At 51.2% G+C, this 19,331-nt stretch overlaps 1 protein-coding gene and 1 long non-coding RNA gene across 10 annotated transcripts in view; one reads left to right on the top strand and one right to left on the bottom strand.

Annotated features, from left to right (window-relative positions):
• Window positions 1-16,953, bottom strand: part of SYNE3 (spectrin repeat containing nuclear envelope family member 3) — a 99,024-nt gene extending 82,071 nt beyond the window's left edge. For 3 of the 9 annotated variants that reach the window (XM_059914944.1, XM_059914943.1, XM_059914938.1), the window contains exons 1-3: window positions 16,709-16,736; window positions 15,498-15,638; window positions 14,669-14,752 (exon numbers count right to left, since the gene is read on the bottom strand). The gene's annotated coding sequence lies outside the window, so the exon portion shown is untranslated. Of the gene's footprint in view, window positions 1-2,443; window positions 2,466-14,668; window positions 14,753-15,497; window positions 15,647-16,708 lie in introns of those variants that run through there. The other 6 variants (XM_059914941.1, XM_059914940.1, XM_059914946.1 and 3 more) reach the window with 6 other exon arrangements.
• Window positions 16,954-17,082: 129 nt separating this feature from the next.
• LOC132359967 (uncharacterized) lies at window positions 17,083-17,841 on the top strand. Its single transcript, XR_009500992.1, has 2 exons — window positions 17,083-17,408; window positions 17,682-17,841. It is a non-coding gene; the product is annotated as an uncharacterized LOC132359967 (long non-coding RNA).
• The last annotated feature ends 1,490 nt before the right edge of the window (window positions 17,842-19,331 follow it).

Below are 19,331 nucleotides of genomic sequence, written 5' to 3' on the forward strand. Positions count from 1 at the left end.
AATGGAAGTAATAATAGTATGAACTTCTTATCACTGATCTGATTAAGTGAGTTATACTGGTAAACAGTGCTGGTAACCAGTAGGTGCTATATAAGTGTTTTAGATAAATATTGAGAAAAAAAAGATGCCACTTAACTGTCCAGCAAAAAGAAAATGGTTAAGGAAAGTTGATGACATCCATCCCATGGAATATCCTGGGCCATTTACACTGAGAAATGTGATGATTAACACCATGGAATAATGCTGTGTCTGAAGAGAAAAAAGAGCACACTGCACACTATTTATAATAGCCAAGACTTGGAAGCAACCTAGATGTCCATCGACAGATGAATGGATAAAGAAGATGTGGTATATATATATATATATATATATATATATATATATATATATACACACACACACACACACACACACACACACATATATATATACAGTGGAATACTACTCAGCCATAAAAAAGAATGAAATCATGCCATTTGCAGCAACATGGATGGACCCAGAGATTATCATACTAAGTGAAGTAAGTCAGACAGAGAAAGACAAATAGCATGTGATATCACTTACATGAGGATTCTAAAATATGACATAAATGAACTTACAAGACAGAAACAGACTCACAGACATAAAAAACAAACTTATGGTTACCAAAGAGGAAAGGGGGGAGAGGGATAAATTAGGAGTTTGGGATTAGCAGATACAAACTACTATATATAAAATAGATAATCAACAAAGTCCTACTGTATAGCACAGGGAACTATTATTCAGTATCGTGTAATAAACTATAATGGAAAAAAATATGAAAAAGCATAATGAATCACCTGGCTGTACACCAGAAACTAACACAACATCGTAAATCAACTATACTTTAATTAAAACTCTTTGCCCTCTAGACCAAGGGTTGAAAACTTTTTCTGGAATGGGTCAGATAGTAAACATTTTAGGCTTTGTAAGCCAGATGGTCTCTGTCACAACTATTCAAATCTGTAGTTGTAGCGTGAAAACAGCCATAGACAGTATGTAAATGATGAGCATGGCAGTATTCCAATAAAACCTTGTTTACAAAATCATGTGGCATTTGGTCTGTGGGCTGCAGTTTGCCAACTCCTGCTGTGCAAATTATACAAAAACTGTGTGAAAAAAGATAAAGATTGAAAGGAACACAGGAAAAAGTAGAACGTTCTCTTAGAGCACTGGAATCATAGGCACATTTTTTAAATGTCAATTTCTTTAAGGTGGTAGTAGTAGTTTTTTAAAAAATTAAAGTACTTTAAGGCTGCATACATTCTAATAACAAATTAAGAGATTTCACAGTTCCATTCGACTTTTTAAAATAAGTTAGAATTAGGAAGCACAGCTTTCACATTATGCTGTACAGAAAACGTAGTCCATGAAGTATGGCCAGCATGGGACTGAATCTGGCTTCTTTATCTACTAGCTGTGTGACCCCAGGCAAGTTTATTAACCTCTCTGTTCCTCAGTTTCCTTGTTTGTAAAGTGAGGATACCAACGGCACCAACAAGCATACAGAGGCCTGGCACTGGGCTTCCCTGGTGGCGCAGTGGTTAAGAATCTGCCTGCCAATGCAGGGGACACGGGTTCAAGCCCTGGTCTGGGAAGATCCCACATGCTGCAGAGCAGCTAAGCCCGTGCGCCACAACTACTGAGTCTGCGCTCTAGAGCCCGCGAGCCACAACTACTGAGCCCACGTGCCACAACTACTGAAGCCCACGAGCCTAGATCCCACACTCCACAACAAGAGAGAAGCCACCGCAACTAGAGAAAGCCCGCACACCACAACGAAGACCTAACGCGGCCAAAAATAAATAAATAAATAAATAAATAAACTTAAAACAAACAAAAGGCCAAAAATAAATAATTAAATTTAAAACAAAATGAAACAACAAAGGCCTGGCGCTGAGCCTGGGGTACAGTAGGCCCTCAATACAAAGACGTGCCTTTCAGACCTACAGGACCCACAGGACCCACACAGGCAGGATCTTGCTGACCCTGGGTCTGTGGCATCACCAGGATCAAGGCAGACTAGAAAACCCAGCACGCTTTACTTCTCACCTAAGAAAAATGCCCTCCTATGGTTTTCAGGTTTGGTTTATAAAAGGATACAGAACAACCTGAACCCCACTTCCATTTAATAAATGGCACCCTAGCTGTGAGAAGAACAGCCTAAAGAAGGCAGGGTTTGTTCCAAATGGGAGTTTTCGGAGCAAGGGAGTTCTCGGGGCTGCACTGGCCAAACCCCTGGGGAGACGCACGTCGCCACAGGGGCTCAGGCCCAGCGTGCTTCTTCCTGGGGCCTGAGCCCTGGGCCCTGAGTCTTTAGGAGGCAGAGGGAACAGAGTCCTCTCTTTTTGGCAGAAAGGGGCACTTAGGGTTCAGAGTCAAAGGCCTTTCTGACTTAATCCCTCCAAGGCTCCACGGCCCGTACCTGAGAAAGTCCACAATGCGTCCCAGGACAGTTGAGGTCCTTCTCCATCTATCTCTGCAGCCTCACCTCCCACTGATTCCCACCTCCTCTTCCTGAGCCAGAGCTCCATGGGGCTTCCATGTGGCTTCCCCCCTCAGTGTTCTTCTTTGCCTGCCCACATTCATTCATCAGTTCTGGCACCACTGCCTCCAGGGAGCCCTCCAGGATTTTTCAGGGCATACCGGGCTGGGAACTAACACTGTTAAGCATGTACCAGGTGTCAGTCCCCATGTTAGGTGTTTACACACAGCTTATTGAGGTCTCTCACCTCTTGTTAAGTAGGAATGATTGTCTTCTTTACATAGAGAAATCAAGGTCCAAAGTGGTTCAGTGACCTGCCCAAGGTCATACAGAAGGTATCTTGCTGCCTTTTTCTCCCCAACAGTCCCTTAGCAGAGCCCAAGAGGTTTAAAACTGTCCGCATTCTGCTGGAGCTGCAAGGTGGTATCCACTGAGCCATCCAGAAGAGTCCATCCTCCTTATCTCGATGCCGTGCCCGATATCTAGAAGCCTCAGAGCACCACTAAGACTTCCCCCAGGAGCCTTCACCTCCCTGGAGTCCAAGGTCAATCGTTAACAGGCTGTGCAGATTATAATTAGCACATGCCAGTTCCTTCCCAGGCTTCAAGACGCCAGTTTTATGATGTGTCTGTGTGAAGCCAAGGGCACCGGCCTTGGGGACTGACTTGTTCCTTGCTCTCCAGGGTGGGGGTCAACATGAGGGGGTCACCAGCAGGGGTGAGTCACGTCCTTGCAGACACAGAGGTGCCACCCAAGCCCCTTGGACCTCAGGACCAGGGGCTACCAGCCCCCAGGCAGCAGGGAGATGCCACCTGGGGCTCTGGGGAGCAGCGTGTTTCTGGGGCATGGGGCGCTTGGCCCTGCCGGACTCCGCTCCTCCCTCCCGGAGGGGACTGTGCCCAGGGCTGAGCTCCCCGTCAGTCCCAGCGGACAATACCTCACTGTTGTGTGCAGCGCTTGGAAGCTGACCAACCTCATCCCCCTGATGGGAGGGAGTTTAATCCCTTTCCTCCTGGAGGAATCTGGGCTCCCCAACAATCCCTTAGCAGAGCCCATGGCCCTCCTGCTGCTGCCCAGCAAGGTCACCCACGCAGCTGGGGGAGAGGGGCGGTCAGCATGTGAGCCCCATTCTTTGCACTCCCGCCCCGGGGGCCGGGGTCAGACACACGGGGCCTCCCACACTCGGCACAAATACCACATGACCTCCTAAAATGTGTTTTTCCCCTCCTGCTGCACAATGCTAGCTTTAGTGGATTTTCTTGCAAGGACTGATGGCCTACAGGATTTGCATGAAAGGCAAATGCCACCCTCCCCGACTTGACCGCGCTTAACAGTAGGGCCGCCACCACCCAGGGGAAGGTGTGTCCATTCTGCATCCACAGGAGGGGAGCCACATGTGCTGGGCCTGAATCACTTCCCCTCCACGGAACTGCAGCCTCCAGCCTGGCAGCAACTGGCCAGGGCATGTGACCTTCGGATATGGTCTGTTTACTTATTGCTTGCTTGTTGAAGCTAGATGATTCTAGAACCTTCTAGAATGTAAGTTCCATCAGAGCAAAAATTTTGCCAGTCGTGTCCACTGCTCCCATCCCTCTCCCTAGAATAGTGCCTGGCATGCGGTCGTACCTCGGCAAGGAGTTGGTGAGTGAATGAATGAATCGCTGCTCTACATATTCAGCACCACTCATTTGTTCAAGAAACCTTTACAGGTGCCAAGTGCAGCAGAGAAAATACTAAGCTGGGACCTTCCCTTGAGGAGCTCATCATGTCGGGGGTGGGAGGGGAAGATGAATGAACAGAGAAGGCCAGTTAGAGAGTTAAGGTTCAGCTCAGAGGGGACACAGCATGGTGAGAGACTGCCAAGGGAGGGAAGGGCATGCAGGATAGGGAACAGCATGTGCAAAGTAGCAAAGCATGAACTGGCATCTGAGTAATTTGTCCCCAGCGTGGAGGAAATGAAGGCGGAGACCCTCAGCCCTCATTCCTTCACCCTACAGCATTTACTACCGGCTCTGTGCTCAGGGACAGGCAGAGGCTGGTCCGAGGACAGAGTGGTTTCTGTCTTCACGCGCTCACAGACTTGGGGGACAGCAGAGCCAGTGATTCTTCGTGCACAGGGGCGCTGGGAGCTCAGAGGAGGGGCAATCAAGTCTGAGGGGGCACCGAGGCTCAGGGGGCAGATGACCCCTCTTACACTGTCCATTGTGACCCAGACTGCCCAGTGCCACAGTCAGGATGGCAGGGCTCTGACTAACTAGGGTGACCCAAGTGTCTTGGTTTGCCCGGGGCTTCCCCAGTTTTAGCTCCAAAAGTCCTGTGTCCCAGGAGACCCCTCAGTCTTGGGCAAATTGGGAACAGCTGGTCACACTTACTTCCACCTTCACGTTTCCTCCCAACACCCCTCCCCCGCCAGCCTCTCAGCCACTCACAGGTGAGGGCTGGGTTTTTCGCAGCCAGGGTCCAGGGCAGCTTTTCCCCCCGGTAACCGAGTGGGAACAGAGGGCACAGCGATGGGTGAGTCTAATGCCCGTGTTCCTCCCTTCTCTGATTAAGTCTTCAGACAAGTGCAGGGGCGTGGGAAACACTGGCTCGGCCACCTTCCCAGGCTGCTGCAGGCTCACTGTTTCCCTTGTCTGAGCTTTACCTCCCGAGGCCTCCCCTATCCAAGGTCAGACTTCCTCCCCAGACTTCCTTTGTGCGTTCAGAGTGAGAACCATTGTAGGCGTCCAACACACACGTGCTGGGCTCAAGAAACAGGCAGCTAATGACGACTTTTCCATCTCCATTATACAGAAGAGAAAACCAAGGCATAAAACTGGTCAGGAACCCACCTCTGCTATTTATTTCCCAAGATCCTGATGATTCCATTATTCAAAAGCAGCTGCCTTAAATCCTGTCTTCTAGAACCCTCCCTACTAGCCCTGCAGAGACACACACCACAGACGTTCTCTCCCAGGAGGACTCAGAAAAACTTAAAATCTTGCCCAGATGCCTGTTTCCACGCTGGGGCTTCTAAACCAGAGCTCCATGCAGAGCAACAAAGTTCCCCCTAAAATATTCACAGAAACCCCTCAGCCTGGTGCCTCCCCAAACTGCTAGAGGGCTGTGAGGTCCCCCAAATGATGCTGGTCTCCCCAAGAATCTGAGGCACAGCAGGGAGGAGTTATAAGAGCCTGGCTCTAGACGAAAAGGTCATTAAATTAACCACCTCCACAAGTCCCTAGAGAAACTAGATTTATTCTCCTGTCTGGCTGTCTGCAAGGGCATCACATAGAGAAAGCTAGGTCTTTCAAGTCACAGTCTTCAAGCTCTACCATTTATTACTAGCTTGTGTCCTTGGACAAGCTCTGTAACTTCTTTGGGCCTCTTCCTCCATAAAGTGCTAAATAAGATCTACTGTGCAGGGTTGCTGGATAAAGGGATAAAACATCCCTGTGCTCTTGAACTCTATGGAAGTGAGAGGAAATAGCTAGCCTTCGTGAAGGGTGTGCTATGTGCCAGAAGTGAACTGTCTTGCATTGATTATTTCATTGATTTGATCGGTCCCACTATTATTGACTCTACAGATGAAAGCACTGAGACTCAGAGAGGCTAAGCCATCTGCCCAAGGTTCCACAGCCAGCCCAGGACGAGTGTTCTCCCTCCCTCTTCACCACTAGACCTAATATTTGCTGATGAATGAACTAAGTACAATAACTAACACTAGATTCTATTTTAACCAACAGACACGAGACTCAGACCTGTTTCAGAGCTCTGTTTGTAAGAACTGAAATGATTAGAACAGTGACTTGTTCACATCTTTAAGGTCCACCCTCCACTGCAGAGAAGGTTTCTAGAGCAGGGGACTGCTGAACCGTGGCCCACTGCCTGTTCCTGTACAGCTCTCCAGCTGAGTGATGTTTTCATTTTTAAATGGTTGGAAAAAAATCAAAAGAAGAGTAATATTTCATGACAGGTGAAAATTACATGCAATGCAAATTCCAGTGTCCCCAAGTAGCTTTATCGGAACACAGCCCGCCCATTCATTTCCAAAGTGTCTATGGCTGCTTTCTAGATACAATGGAAAAACTGAATAATTGCGCTGGAGACCAAATGGTCCATGAAGGCAAAAATATTTACCATCTGTCCCTTTACAGAAAAAGTTTGCTGACCTCTGTTCTATCAGCTCAAGGGAAATACCTCACCCCAACCCTACCTATCAGCATAGCATTCTTCCAGGTCTGGGAATCCAGAAGATTCCTTACTATTCCTTTCAGGAAATATAATAGTACGCAGTCCCTGATATCCAGAACGGGCTGATCAGGCAAAGTTTTCCAAATGCTGAGAGCCGTGTCCTCAGCAGAGTTTTCCCTCCGGAGTTCCCCTTACTTAGAGACACTTAGGTAGTGTTTGTCATTAAGGTGAGGTCTTCCCAGCGCTGTCAGGGACATTGTTGGGGCCACCTACCCATGCCCTTCAGGACGGTACCGGAATCATACCTGGATCCTGGATTGGGTTCCACCCTCCCCAGGGGGTGCCACGGCATGAATCCCTAGAAGACAGTTCAAAGACAACAGGAACCTCACAATCACTCTGAAAGGAGGTACACAGGCCAGCTCTCCAGTGATAATAGGTAGGTGCCCCGGGACACAAGCCGAAAAAGCCAGCTGGGGTCAGGCAGGGTTTGTTCACCTGAAATTCTATTTCCGTTTCACTTCTGGAGAGTTTAAAGGGCAGCTATGGTGAGCACTCCTTGGATCCATCAGGATGTCAGGCTTTGAGGGGCCCTTGGAAGTCATCTAGTTCCACGTTTTTACACACTTTGGCCATTTGTGCATCATCACATCCATGATTTGGGCCACATCTGGGGACGCCTGCACTATTATTTTTTCTCGTTCGTTTGTAAGAAATTCAACCCGTTGAAACTTAAATTTATTTTAAGAGGAGACCTTTTATTTTTACCTTAAATAGAAAGCCAGGGTGAGGATCGATTGCCATGTATAGAACATCAAAAGGAATAAATGCAATGAATATAAACACCACTTATTTATCTCTATCTGGTGGTCAGCCCATAGAGAGAGATGGGCGAGTGTCAGAGAGGGGTCAGACCAGATTAGCTCCACACGGAGATGGTCTCTGCACAAAATCCAGGGCTTCTCAACTATCTCTGTGCACGAGAATCACCCGGGGAGCTTTGACAAAATACAGATAAGCAGTCCCAGGTCCAGAGATTCACCCTTTAGCCGAAGGCGGCGCCCAGGTGATGATGAGAACATAGGATAATCAGAAGGATTAAAAAGAAGGAAGATGGAGAGGAAGACAGAAGGGAGTTATGTCACCTGTGCTCTCAGTTAGTGCACCACAGTCATCCTGTCAGCTACTAGTAGCCCCCTGGTCCAAACTCAGAGCTCTGATCTAGTTTAAGCTCCCTCGCTGTATTGAAAGGGACCCCGAGGCCAGACTGGGAGTCAGACAATAGGGCCTGGAGTGGTGACATTGACTTTTTTCCCATAATTAATTCTACGAAAGAACAAAATTGCATTGGCCATTAGGGATGGCTGGGACCTTGGGAAGGAAACGAATGACTGAGGTATGTGGTCTGCACCCTGTGTACCCCAATAAGAGTCCTCCGAAGGGGACAGGTTTAGGCTGGGTCGACTCCAGCCCATCACGCCCCCCCCGGACGGGCCTCGGCCAAGAACACCTGAGCCTGGGCTGACTCACCAGCAGCTGCGCTGGATCCAACAAGTGCCAGTGCCGGGGCCGAGGCAGGCGGAAGCGCCGAGCTCCCTTCCAAGTGACCCAAATTGTCATCAAAGTCACCTCCCAGCTAGGGAGCGCCTCGGGTGAATGGGGAGTGCTCGGGAAGGCTGGAGAAGGAAGAGACCGGAAGTGGGACCAAGCACCTGCTTGGAGCTGGGAATACCTCGTAAACTTGTGATCACATCTGCCCCTCACACCAGCTCTGCAGGGAAGGTGTGACCAGACCCCCTGAACCGGCGAGTTGTCCAGGCCCCTAGAGCTTATGTGACTTGCCAAGATCACACTGCAGGTGGCAGAATCAGGGTCTCAGCCCAGGTCTGTCTGATGTCACCATTCCAGGCTGCCGGTTCCACACCTCAGGCCCAAGAGCAGAGAAAAATCAGGCAAAGTAGAAGGTCTACCTCTCCTTTGCATAGGAAGACAGGTGACACCTTGCTCTGTGGGCTAAACTAGCATTTAACAATCCCTTAGCTCCAGGCGGGGTTTTGTGGCTTGTGATACCTGCTCACACATACCAAGCCCGGTGAAGAGTGTAGCACGTGTCCCCCCCCCAACTTTGCAGAGAAGGGAACTGAGGCCCAAAAGGACAAAATTAAAGGGTCCATCATGGGGCCTCTCCCAGCTCCCTGGGAGCTGAGCCATAGTCCCTGGGATGGGACAGTCTGTTTAAAGCATCTACCTCCCCCCACCAGACTGCTCCCACCCAGGGCAGGGACGTGTCCATCTCAGTCAGCGCATTGAAGGAATGCGGCTGCCCAAGGAGAGCAGCTTCCAGGGCGGAAGGGCCCAGATCTCTGGCACAAACGTGTGCCTCTAGGGCTCCCGAAGCAAAGTTGGCTCCAGCCAGGAGCCGATTCCAATAGGGGACAAATATAGGAACTTATGGGGACCTCCCCTCCCTTCCTCAAGGGAGCAAGCAGCAACAAGCAAAGACTTAAGCTTTCAGGTGGTTTTATCCAGAAGGAAATGGGGATGAGACACCACAAGATGGACTTTTTAAAAAATCCATTTTCTAAAATTATTTCTGAGCAAAGTTGAGTTTGAAATCAACAAACCGATAAATAGGCCAATTACATAAACCAGGCTCGATGGTTGCCAGGCTCTGAGGAAAGGAATGTAACCTGGCAACCCCAACTGGCCCACATCCAATCTACAGCCACCGGCTTGCGGTCACCAAGTTCGGACAGCTGGTGAGCCAGCCGCAGGTGGAGATCCTTGGGTCCAAGCTAGCAAAGGGCGTGTGCAGGGCAGGGTGCTCCAGGGTGGGCCCCAGCTCTGGGAAACCCGTGGCATTCCTGAACCCCTATGACACACAGAGAGGATTTCCACACAGAGAGGATTTCCTTTGAGGAATGGCCTGGCAGTGTGAGAGCCTTTGGGGATTGCAGAGAAAGAACTAGAAGCCCTGGTAAGGAGGCCTGAGTCCTGGGTCTGACTCACCGCGTCCTGCCCAGTGCACTCCCAGCATGGAAAGGCCAATGTAGACCTGCATGAGCTCTGGGATCAGATAGTCTGAGTTCAGTTCTTAACTTCACTGTGAGCTAGCTGAGGACAGTTGAGTTAACCTCACTGTAAACGGGACTATCGGAGCACACGTCACGGAACAGTTGTGAAGATAAAGAGAGAAAACGCAGAGAAACTTCAGTAAGGGCTGAACAGATGTTAACTGACACGATAAACCAGGCAAGGGGGCTCACGGCTTCCCATCCAGCCCATCAGCTTAGACATTCTTTCATTCATTCATTGATCCATTCATTCCTGCATTCCGTAAATACGTGTTGAGCAGCTACAACGGCCAGGCTGCTCTGGGGACAGAAAAACAATCTCACCCTCCTGGAGTTTTCAGGTAGATGAGACAGAAGCTAAACTCGATTGTAAATAAATAACTAAGATAATTTCAGGTAGTGATAAGTGCTAGAGAGACAATAAAACAGGGAGATAAGGACAGGGTAGAGAGGGGCAGGGGATGGGATGGGCATTACTGGGTGGGCAGGATGACCCCCTGGAGGCTGTGACTGTGAGGTGAGATTTCCAAGAAAAGAAGGAGCAGCCACGGAAAGGCCTGGGGGAGGCACGCTTCATGCAGAGGAAGGAGCAAGAAGGAAGACCCGGCGCAAACGCTGGGCGTGAACAGGAGAGAGAACAAACGTCAGGTCTGAGTCCCAGAGAGGCCAAGAGATGTGTCCAGAGTTCCAGGGCCAGACCCGGGAGAGTCCAGGAAGATGGACGGTTCTCCAAGGAGAAAGTCCCCTGAAGAGGGCCACAAAGGGAGAGAAGGCGCGTGACACCTTCTCTCCCCAGCCTCCGGTCACCTTTCTCCTCTGTGTCCTGGGAATTATTAGGAAGTGCCCTGACCGCTTCATTCAGGGGTGGTATGAGCATCAGCTGCCCTCAAGTTTGTAAGATCCTGTTTTAAACCGTAAAGCCTTTTCGCTAAATAATAATAATGAAAATAATAATAACCTCTTTCTGGTTGGGATGTGAGAATAAATAATCCTCTATGCCTGCCCTCCAGGAGGTCATAGTCTAGCAGGAAATCAACACGAAAACTGAAAACTACCTATCACTTGCAAAGTGCAATGAGACCATGGAAACAGAATCACCAACCCTGACCGGGTAGTTGAGGAAGACTTCTAGGAGGAGGTGATGTCTAGCCAGGTGTTGGTGGGGAGGTAACAGCTGGGCAGAGGTAACCTCTGGAGCACAGTCTGGAGGTGGGAAAGATCGGGATGAGTCTGGCGCCTCGTGGGACCGGGAAGTAGCCCAGCGGTAGAAAGCATGAAATGCCAGCCCAGTAGGCTGGAGGCTTGGGACTTAATCCTTAGAGCAAGGGGGCGGGGGGGGGGGGGCATTGGAGGCAGATAAGCAGGGAATCACCCGATTAAGTGACCTGACCCCTCCTGGGAGGGGCAGGGGGGCAGACTGCAGCGGCCAGACTGAAGGTCCCCAAACACCTACCGTGAGGCTGTGGTTCTTGGATGAGAGGAAACATTCAGACTTCAAGGCACCTTAGAGATCTCCTAATTCCAACCTCCCTTTTTAAAGGGCAGGAAACGGAGACCAGCCCAGGTGAAGGTCAAACAGGTCTGTGAATGAGGGCACCTCCTAGCATCACAGAAAGGCCAGCTCTTTGCAACAACAAGGAAAGAGGCTCTCCCAGTGAGTCAGCCCTGCTGCATTATTTCAGCAAATGTCACTTGGGAGGGGCTCAGCCCTTTCCAGATCTCAAATAAAACTCTTGACTTCAACCAGTGGCCACTGTGGGCTTTGGCTTCTGAGGAGTGAAGGGTGTGCTCACACACAGCACACTTAAAACAGTTTCTCGTCTCTTTAGTACTCCCTTGGGGTGAAACTCCTGCCTCATCGCTTACCTGTCATATGATTTGGGGCAAGACAGTTAACCTCTCTGAACCTGTTTCCCCAACTGAAAAATGGGGATCACCACATCCATGGCACGAAATTGCTTTGATAATTTATAAATATATCAAGCATGCCCTGCAAAGAGTAGGAGGAGCCCTAAGAGGGCTTCCAGGAGGAAAGGCACTGCTTGTATATTTCCTTCGGTGATGTTTCTGTCCACGGAAGTCCCGGAAGTGCTGTGGTCACCGCTTGTTGTAGCTCTCTTCTGACTTTGTAAAATTGAAACGATCGCATCAGTTTAATCTCAGATATACCACCCGTTTCCCTGCCTTGCAGTACTAGCAGTAGTAGCGGCACAGGTGTGGTGGGTGGGGTCCTGATGAGAGTCAGTAGTAGCAGCACAGAGCGAACTGTCTTCTCTAACTACGTGCCTCGCATTCCCTCGGCCGTAAAACCGGCAGATGGGTCCAGGGGACCTGAGGTTCCTCCCAGCTCAAATACGCCAGGATTTTCTGATTTCAGAAGCATAAATCATGAGGCCAAGACTTTAAAAAGTCCTGTTGATCATCTGAGATGGTAGAGTGTGAAAGTCACTTTCTTGTTATGACTTCAGAAGAGGGAGATTACTTCTACTGAATGAGAAACCATGTGTCTGTTATACAACAGGATTTGTGTTTGTTTTATTTTTTAAACACAGGCAGATTAACATTTGAATCTCTGGGAGGTGTGTGAATTTCTAAGAGAGCTTTGTGAAAATGCTCTATATTACCTTCTAATTTTATTTGTATGTATGATTTGATATATAAACAATGGAATATACATTGTATTACATTATATATGTATTCTATTTACATATTATATACATTGTATATGTATTTGTTTCTTATTTGCAAGTGATGAAGCATAAAAATATTTTTAAATAATGCCCCCGAGCCCACAGAACCAGTGGATCCCACTGAGAATGGAGCAGGCTGACCCTGTATCCTCTCCCCCACCACAGATGACCACCTTGATTTTGCATTATCATTCCCTTGCCTTTTTTTTTTTTAAACCTGCTTAAATTTGTGAAACAGGATCTAGGTATAGAGGGATGCATGAAACATACCTGTACTCACAAGTAATTACAAGGTGAATTCCCTCATAACCCCTGCCCCCCCCGACCATGACCCTCTCAATACCAATCTCCTCTCCCCCCAGCCCAAGGTGATACTTGACTTTTATTTAAGGTAATCACCTTCTTGCTTTTTGCCACCATTTTACATCTCATGTATATATTACATGAGATGTATATAGATTAGTCAACTCATGTTAGTGTGCTTGTGTTTTGACCTTTCTAATTTCCTAAGCAGCCTCTGCCTTTCCCCTGAGTCTTTCAAAGTATTCTGGGTATGCTAGGATTCCCTTTGCCAAATGTGCAGCCTGGAAATCCAGGCAAGAGGTGCAGGCCACACTACATTGTTGCAACGACATTAGGAGGATTAGTAATAATAACACCATGGTAACGCCTCTTTCTGGTGTGTCCCCCCCACGCCAAGCATTCCACTGAGCGTTGTCTCCAGTTGTCTCATTTATCCTCCCAGCAACCCCACCGGGAGGTATTGGGGCCTCTTAACTCTGTTTTGATGATGACAAAATCAAGGCTTCTGCTGCCAGGACCGTCCGTCCCCCCATCTCCTTCCTAGCTGCTCACTGCCAGGGAATTCATCCTTAAGTCCTGAAGCAAAGATTCCTTGGCCGGTGGGTAGGGGCCGAGAGGGTGGACAGACACTTCCCCAACTTCCATCGGCTCCTCCCAGGTTCCTCTCTCTGTGATCCAGCTGGGCTACTTTTAGATATTACGGGAAAAAAAAAAAAGTTTGGAATCCACTTCTTCCAGCAAATGCCAATGTCTTAACGTTGATTGGATCCTGCCTCATCAGTACTGTCCTCCTGATAATTGACGTATAACACTGTCCTTGTATCGTCTGAGACAGGCAGTGTGGTGGAGTGAAGAGCATCAAGTCAAAAGCCCTGAGTTCAAGACTTGTGGTTGCCGGGGGGAGGGGGCTGGGGAAAGGATGGAGTGGGAGGCTGGGGTTAGGAGATGTGAGCTATTATGTATAGAATGGATAAACAACAAGGTACTACTGTATAGCACAGAGAACTATATTCAGTATTCTATGATAAACCATAATGGAAAAGAATATTAGAAAAAAGAATATATATATAGAACTTCCCTGGTGGTGCAGTGGTTAAGAATCCGCCTGTCAATGCAGGGGGACACGGGTTTGAGCTCTGGCCCGGGAAGATCCCACGTGCCGCGAAGCAACTAAGCCCGTGCACCGCAACTACTGAGCCTGTGCTCTAGAGCCCGCGAGCCACAACTACTAAAGCCCACGTGCCTAGAGCCCGTGCTCCACAACAAGAGAAGCCACCTCAATGAGAAGACCATGCAGTGCAATGAAGAGTAGCCCCTGCTCACCGCAACTAGAGAAAGCCCGCACACAGCAACAAAGACCCAATGCAGCCAAAAATAAATAAATAAATAAATAAAATTTAAAAAAAACCATATATGTATAACTGAATCACTTTGCTGTACAGCAAAAATTAACACAACATTGTAAATCAATTATACTTCAATTAAAATGAAGAAGAAGAAGAGGAAGAAGGGGAAGGAGGAAAGAAAAGGAAAGGAAAAAAAAAGCCCCGAGTTCAAATCCTGACTCCACCACTCCTGGCGTCTGTATCTCTCTCCTCATCTGTCCCTGGGCCAGGAGTAGCAGCCTTGCCTGCGGTCAGAATCCTAGGAGGTGAGAGACAGGAAATGCTGCCTAAGAGCCCAGAGTCCCCTGGAGTCCCCTCCTGGTGCCTCTCAAATCTCTCTGCCTGGGTCAAGGGCCAGCTTTCAGTGCCAGAAGAGCTCGGAGGGAGATGATCAAGGCCACCCGCCATTTGACAGACATGGGGACATCAAGACAGAGGGGGAGAGGGTGGAACTGAGGGGGAGGAAACTCAGGTGTCCTAACCAGACCCCATCACCCCAAACTGTGACACCTGCTCCCATGTGCTGAGGCGGACACGCACGGAACACTGTTGAAGGGAAGTCCCATTTCATTCTCTCAGCGGGCGGTATGGTCATCCCATCTCGTGGGGAAGCAAACTGAAGCCCTGAAAGGCGAAGTAACGTTTCCACGATCACACATCTGAGAAAAGGCTAAGGCAGGGCTGGAACAGCTAGTCTGACGTCCACCCTCCTTTCTAACAGCTGAGCAATACGGGAGGCCCTACTGCCCACCGGGCACCCAGGGGCTCCAGGGCGCTTTGGAGGTTGTGCTGGACCTGCCCGGTCTTGCCTCCCCAGCATGGAGGTCACGGTCACCCTGCAGCCAAGCCTGTTCCCCCAACAGTCCCCGCCCCAGGTTTCTGCATCACAAGGCAGAGGGGCCACCCAGGCAAGGACAGGTCCCAAGCTGTGGGAAAACATGCAAAACACCCGGGCTAGAGGTTTGTTCCCATGGAGACAGAAGGAACTCAGACTTCCCCTGAAGGGTGCCTGCATGCGCTGGAGGCCAGCCTGCACCCTGGGGCAGAAACCTGAGCCCAGATTCTCACTACTCCCCTCAGAGCCGCCAGCAAAGCCTCAGGTCCTCTCCTCAGGAGCCCCAGGAAGAGAGGAATGAGTTCCAGAAATAAGCCCTCCCAGCCCACACCCCCTCCAGCTGCCCTCCAAGGGGCCTCTCTGGCTGCACATGATGCCCCAGGGCCTGCAGGCTTGGCACAGCTGTGGCCGTCTGCCTGAGGAATGCACAGACCCACACGTGTCAGAGAGCTCCGCTGGGGCATGGTTACAGGAAACAGGGCAAAACAGCCTGTTGGCACAGTGCACTCCCCCCTCTGCCTCCCAGCTCCTGACCTCTGATAGCTGTTGGCTGTCCTGGCTGTGCAGGAGGCAGGGCTGGACCCTTCAAGAGTCAAGTTCTGTTTTTGGCTGTGTGGCTCTGGGCAAATCACTCCCCCTCTCTGGACCTGTTTCCTCTGGATGAAGGAGGCTGTCCTGTCAAGCTCAGAAGGGCAGCGATTTTGTGACATGCTCCCTTTACTGGGAGGACAGTCACTTTTCCCCACTGTCTCCTCCTGCCCTCCTTCATGTGAAACGAGGCATGCCCCCCCCCCCGCCCCCGCTCCGGGCACATCAGGCTCCCCCACTGGCAGCCCTTGGCTGTAAAAGGCCCCTCATTAGTGCCAGGAGGAACCTGGGAGAGGGTCCCAGGGCAGCCTTGGGCCAGAGCTTCAGGGCCAAAGTGATAAAACAATAACATTTATTATCACCCCACCGCAGCTGGAGTTCCCCGCCTTAGAGTTTTGAAGCGGAGGTCAGTGGGCTGCGCTGGGCACTCACTGCTCCTGGGACGACCAACAGGCCACGTCCACCAGATCCACTGTTTGGAGTCAAGATCTGAAGATTCTAAGAGGAGTCAGCATCCATGTGGGGCTCCTTCAGGCCCCACAAGAGATTTCTGCCCTCACTCTCCCCTCCTTTAGAGATGTGGGATGAGGCTCAGAGAGGCTGAGAAGCTTGCCCAAGGCTGCACAGCCGGGGGCTCTGAAGGAAACTGATCCTGCCTGCGGGTGCGGCTTCCTCTTCCTACCATGGGCTCTGGGCTCTCTCAGGCACTACGGAGCGAGCTCGTGGTCGCCCGGAGCGGGTATTCCTGCCGGCGTTTACCGCCCGGTCCGGGGACACGCGGCGGCGCGAGCCCGCAGGGACAGGTCCGCTCGCCCCAAGTGGAGGCAGAGCGAAGATTGGAGGCGGCGCCCGGCCCTCCGAGGACGCGCTGCCCGGGGCTTACGGGCTTTTTCCTGGGGACCGAACCTCCAGGATTGGGGAGCAGAAAGGCTAGGGGATTTCGCAGGCGGCAGGAAATGGTTGGGTTTAAACTAAAAATACCCGCCCGCCCGCAGCTGTCACGCCCGGGCCCCCGCCCCCGCGCCGGGCGCGCCTCCCCAGGTCCCCTTGACTTTCAGCGACCCCGATCCCTGGGGGACGCGCCACGGCTGGGCAGGGGGGGTGAGGACCCGACCCTCTCGGTCCCCGTCCCGGCCTCCCGGCCCCGCGCCACTTACCCGGCCGGGATCTTGCAGGAGCGCGGCGCCGCGGGCACTCCGGGCCGAACCGCCCTACCCCTCCCTGCGTCCGGAGAGGCTCCGGGCTGGGCGGGGCCGGGGCGGGACACGGACACTCGCCCCCGCCCCGCCCAGTCCTCTGGGGACCCGGCAAGGGAGCCGCCCCCAGGCCCCTCCAAGGTGGCGGGGCGAGAGAGGGACGCGCCGGGCTCCGCGCGCTCGGCGGAGGCCCCCGAGGCTCGGCCCCAGTCCGGCGGGCGGAAGGAGCGCTGCCGTGGGGGGGTCCCCACTCTCACCCCAGGCCCCGCGCCCGGGGCTGCCCTCTCCGGCTCGGGAGCCGCCCCGAGCCCCGCCCCCCGCCTGCCTCCGCCCGGGTCTCATCCTTGCGGATGGCGCGGAGCTGCCGCGCCCCGGGGGAAAGTTCGATCTGCGGACTTCCTCTGTGCGTCCAGCCTTGGGGAGGAGGCTGGGGGCCTGGGAGGTCTTGCCCTCTGGGAGCCGAGATGGGGGCAAAGGCAGGGGCTCCCCTCCCGGAGGCGCGAAATCCAAGGAGGAAGTGACACTTATCAGCCAGCCTGACAGAGGGGGCGCCCCATCCGGCCCCTCCCACCCCACAGTCCCAGGAGCCACCTTGCGAGGGATCTTCGCGCCCCAGGCTCGGATGGGAGACACCCAGGATGCCGAGAGGAGGCGATGGGGGGTGAGTCACGAGGAATGTGAATCCCACCCATAATCAACCTCCTACAAACCCGAGGCGCTAGAATGTGCCTCCCCTTCGGTGTCCCCGCGCGACCCGCCCCCCAGCGGACACTTCCTCCCACGCGTTCGCAAACCCGAGATCCAGGGACTCCAAGTCTTTAACCTTACAGCAGAAAGTCTAAATCTTATCTGCCTCTGCCTTCGTGCTCCCAGCACATTCAGGCCTTTGGACTGTCCCCCACCTCAGCGCTGATCTTTGTCCGAGTAATCACAGGTTTGCACGATCGGGTCCGCCTCCTTTGGATGGGGATGAGAGCCGCTCACGAAGGATACAACTTGCAGAACTCTGTACCACGTGGACTCCAGTCTTCACAATTCAGGTGTGGCTACGCCCATGTTGCAGATGAAAAGTTAAGTAAATGTCCCAAATCTAATGCTTCCCAGAGGGTGTTTTCCTCTTTGGTTCCTTAGTTTGGCTGACCAACCCTCTATCAATGTTTGTTGAATAAATCAGTGTAGAAATCAGCGTCCTAAGAGAAAGATTAAATTGTAAAGCAGGACCAGATAGTAATTGTGTGTGTGTGTGTGTGTGTGTGTGTGTGTGTGTTTTCCAAATGGAGGGCAACGTAGAAGGATGCCAAAGCTCAGAGTTAACACTGGGTAGACCTAGCCTGAGCCGAATGCCGGAGTGTCAGCCCCACTCCCTTAACTCAGAACCCATTCACTGGGCTTCCCTGGTGGCGCAGTGGTTGAGAGTCTGCCTGCTAATGCAGGGGACACGGGTTCGAGCCCTGGTCTGGGAAGATCCCACATGCCGCGGAGAAACTAGGCCCCGTGAGCCACGACTACTGAGCCTGCGCGTCTGGAGCCTGTGCTCCGCAACAACACTATGTGCTCCGCGATAGTGAGAGGCTCGCGCACCGCGATGAAGAGCGGCCCCCGCTTGCCGCAGCTGGAGAAAGCCCTCGCACAGAAACGAAGATCCAACACAGCCAAAAATAAAAAAAATAAATAAGTAAAGAATTATTCTGCCTAAAAAAAAAAAAAAGAACCCATTCACTGAGTTATAATTATTCACAGGGTCAGAGGAGATACACACAAAGGGCCTCTTTCATCCTTTGCCCTTTGGTTGTTCTAGGTGTCCAGTTATGTTTCTCATTATCATCCTGACTCCAGCTGATAACGCTGCTGCAGGCTTTGGGGTTGCAGCAGTCTAGCTGAAGGTACAGACAGCGGTCAACAATTATTATAATACTGGGCATCTGGATAATGTGCTTTGCTTTTCCAAATGCTTTCACATGTATCTGCTCGTGAAATCTCTGCAAAGATCCCCCAGGTAATTAAGAAAAGTTTCATGAGTTCTCTCAGGACAGAAACAGGTCAGGTGATTTGCACCAGGATGAAGACGGATCCACCAACGCTCCTGAAAGGGTGAGGCCCTTCAAGTCAGTCTCCTGCAGTGAGAGACAGTTTGATGCAGTGGGGAGTCAAGAGCTCAGGCTCTGGTGCCAAACTGCCCAAGTTAATGACTTTCAGCTCGTTACTCAACTTTGGCTTCCTCTTCTCTTAAATGGGTCTAATAATAACAACCTCTCTTGAATGGTTTTGTGCCTGATATTGTGAGCACCCAGCTCACGTGAACTGTTCTGGAGATAGCAGGATCACTATGGTTCCTGGCAGACAGCTATTCAGTCTTTTTTTTTTTTTTTTTTTTTTTGCTGAGCCATGTGGCTTGTGGGATCTTAGTTCCCCAACCAGGGATTGAACCTGGGCCCCCAGCAGTGGAAGCTCAGAGTCCTAACCACTGGACCGCCAGGGAATTCCCTATTCAGTCTTTCATCATTTCCTGAGCACCTACTATGTGCTAGTCCCTGGGAATATGGAGAAGAATGAGTCATGGACGATCACCCGAAAGGAGGTCACA

This window comes from Balaenoptera ricei, chromosome 2, assembly GCF_028023285.1.
Source record: "Balaenoptera ricei isolate mBalRic1 chromosome 2, mBalRic1.hap2, whole genome shotgun sequence".
Lineage (NCBI taxonomy): Eukaryota > Metazoa > Chordata > Mammalia > Artiodactyla > Balaenopteridae > Balaenoptera > Balaenoptera ricei.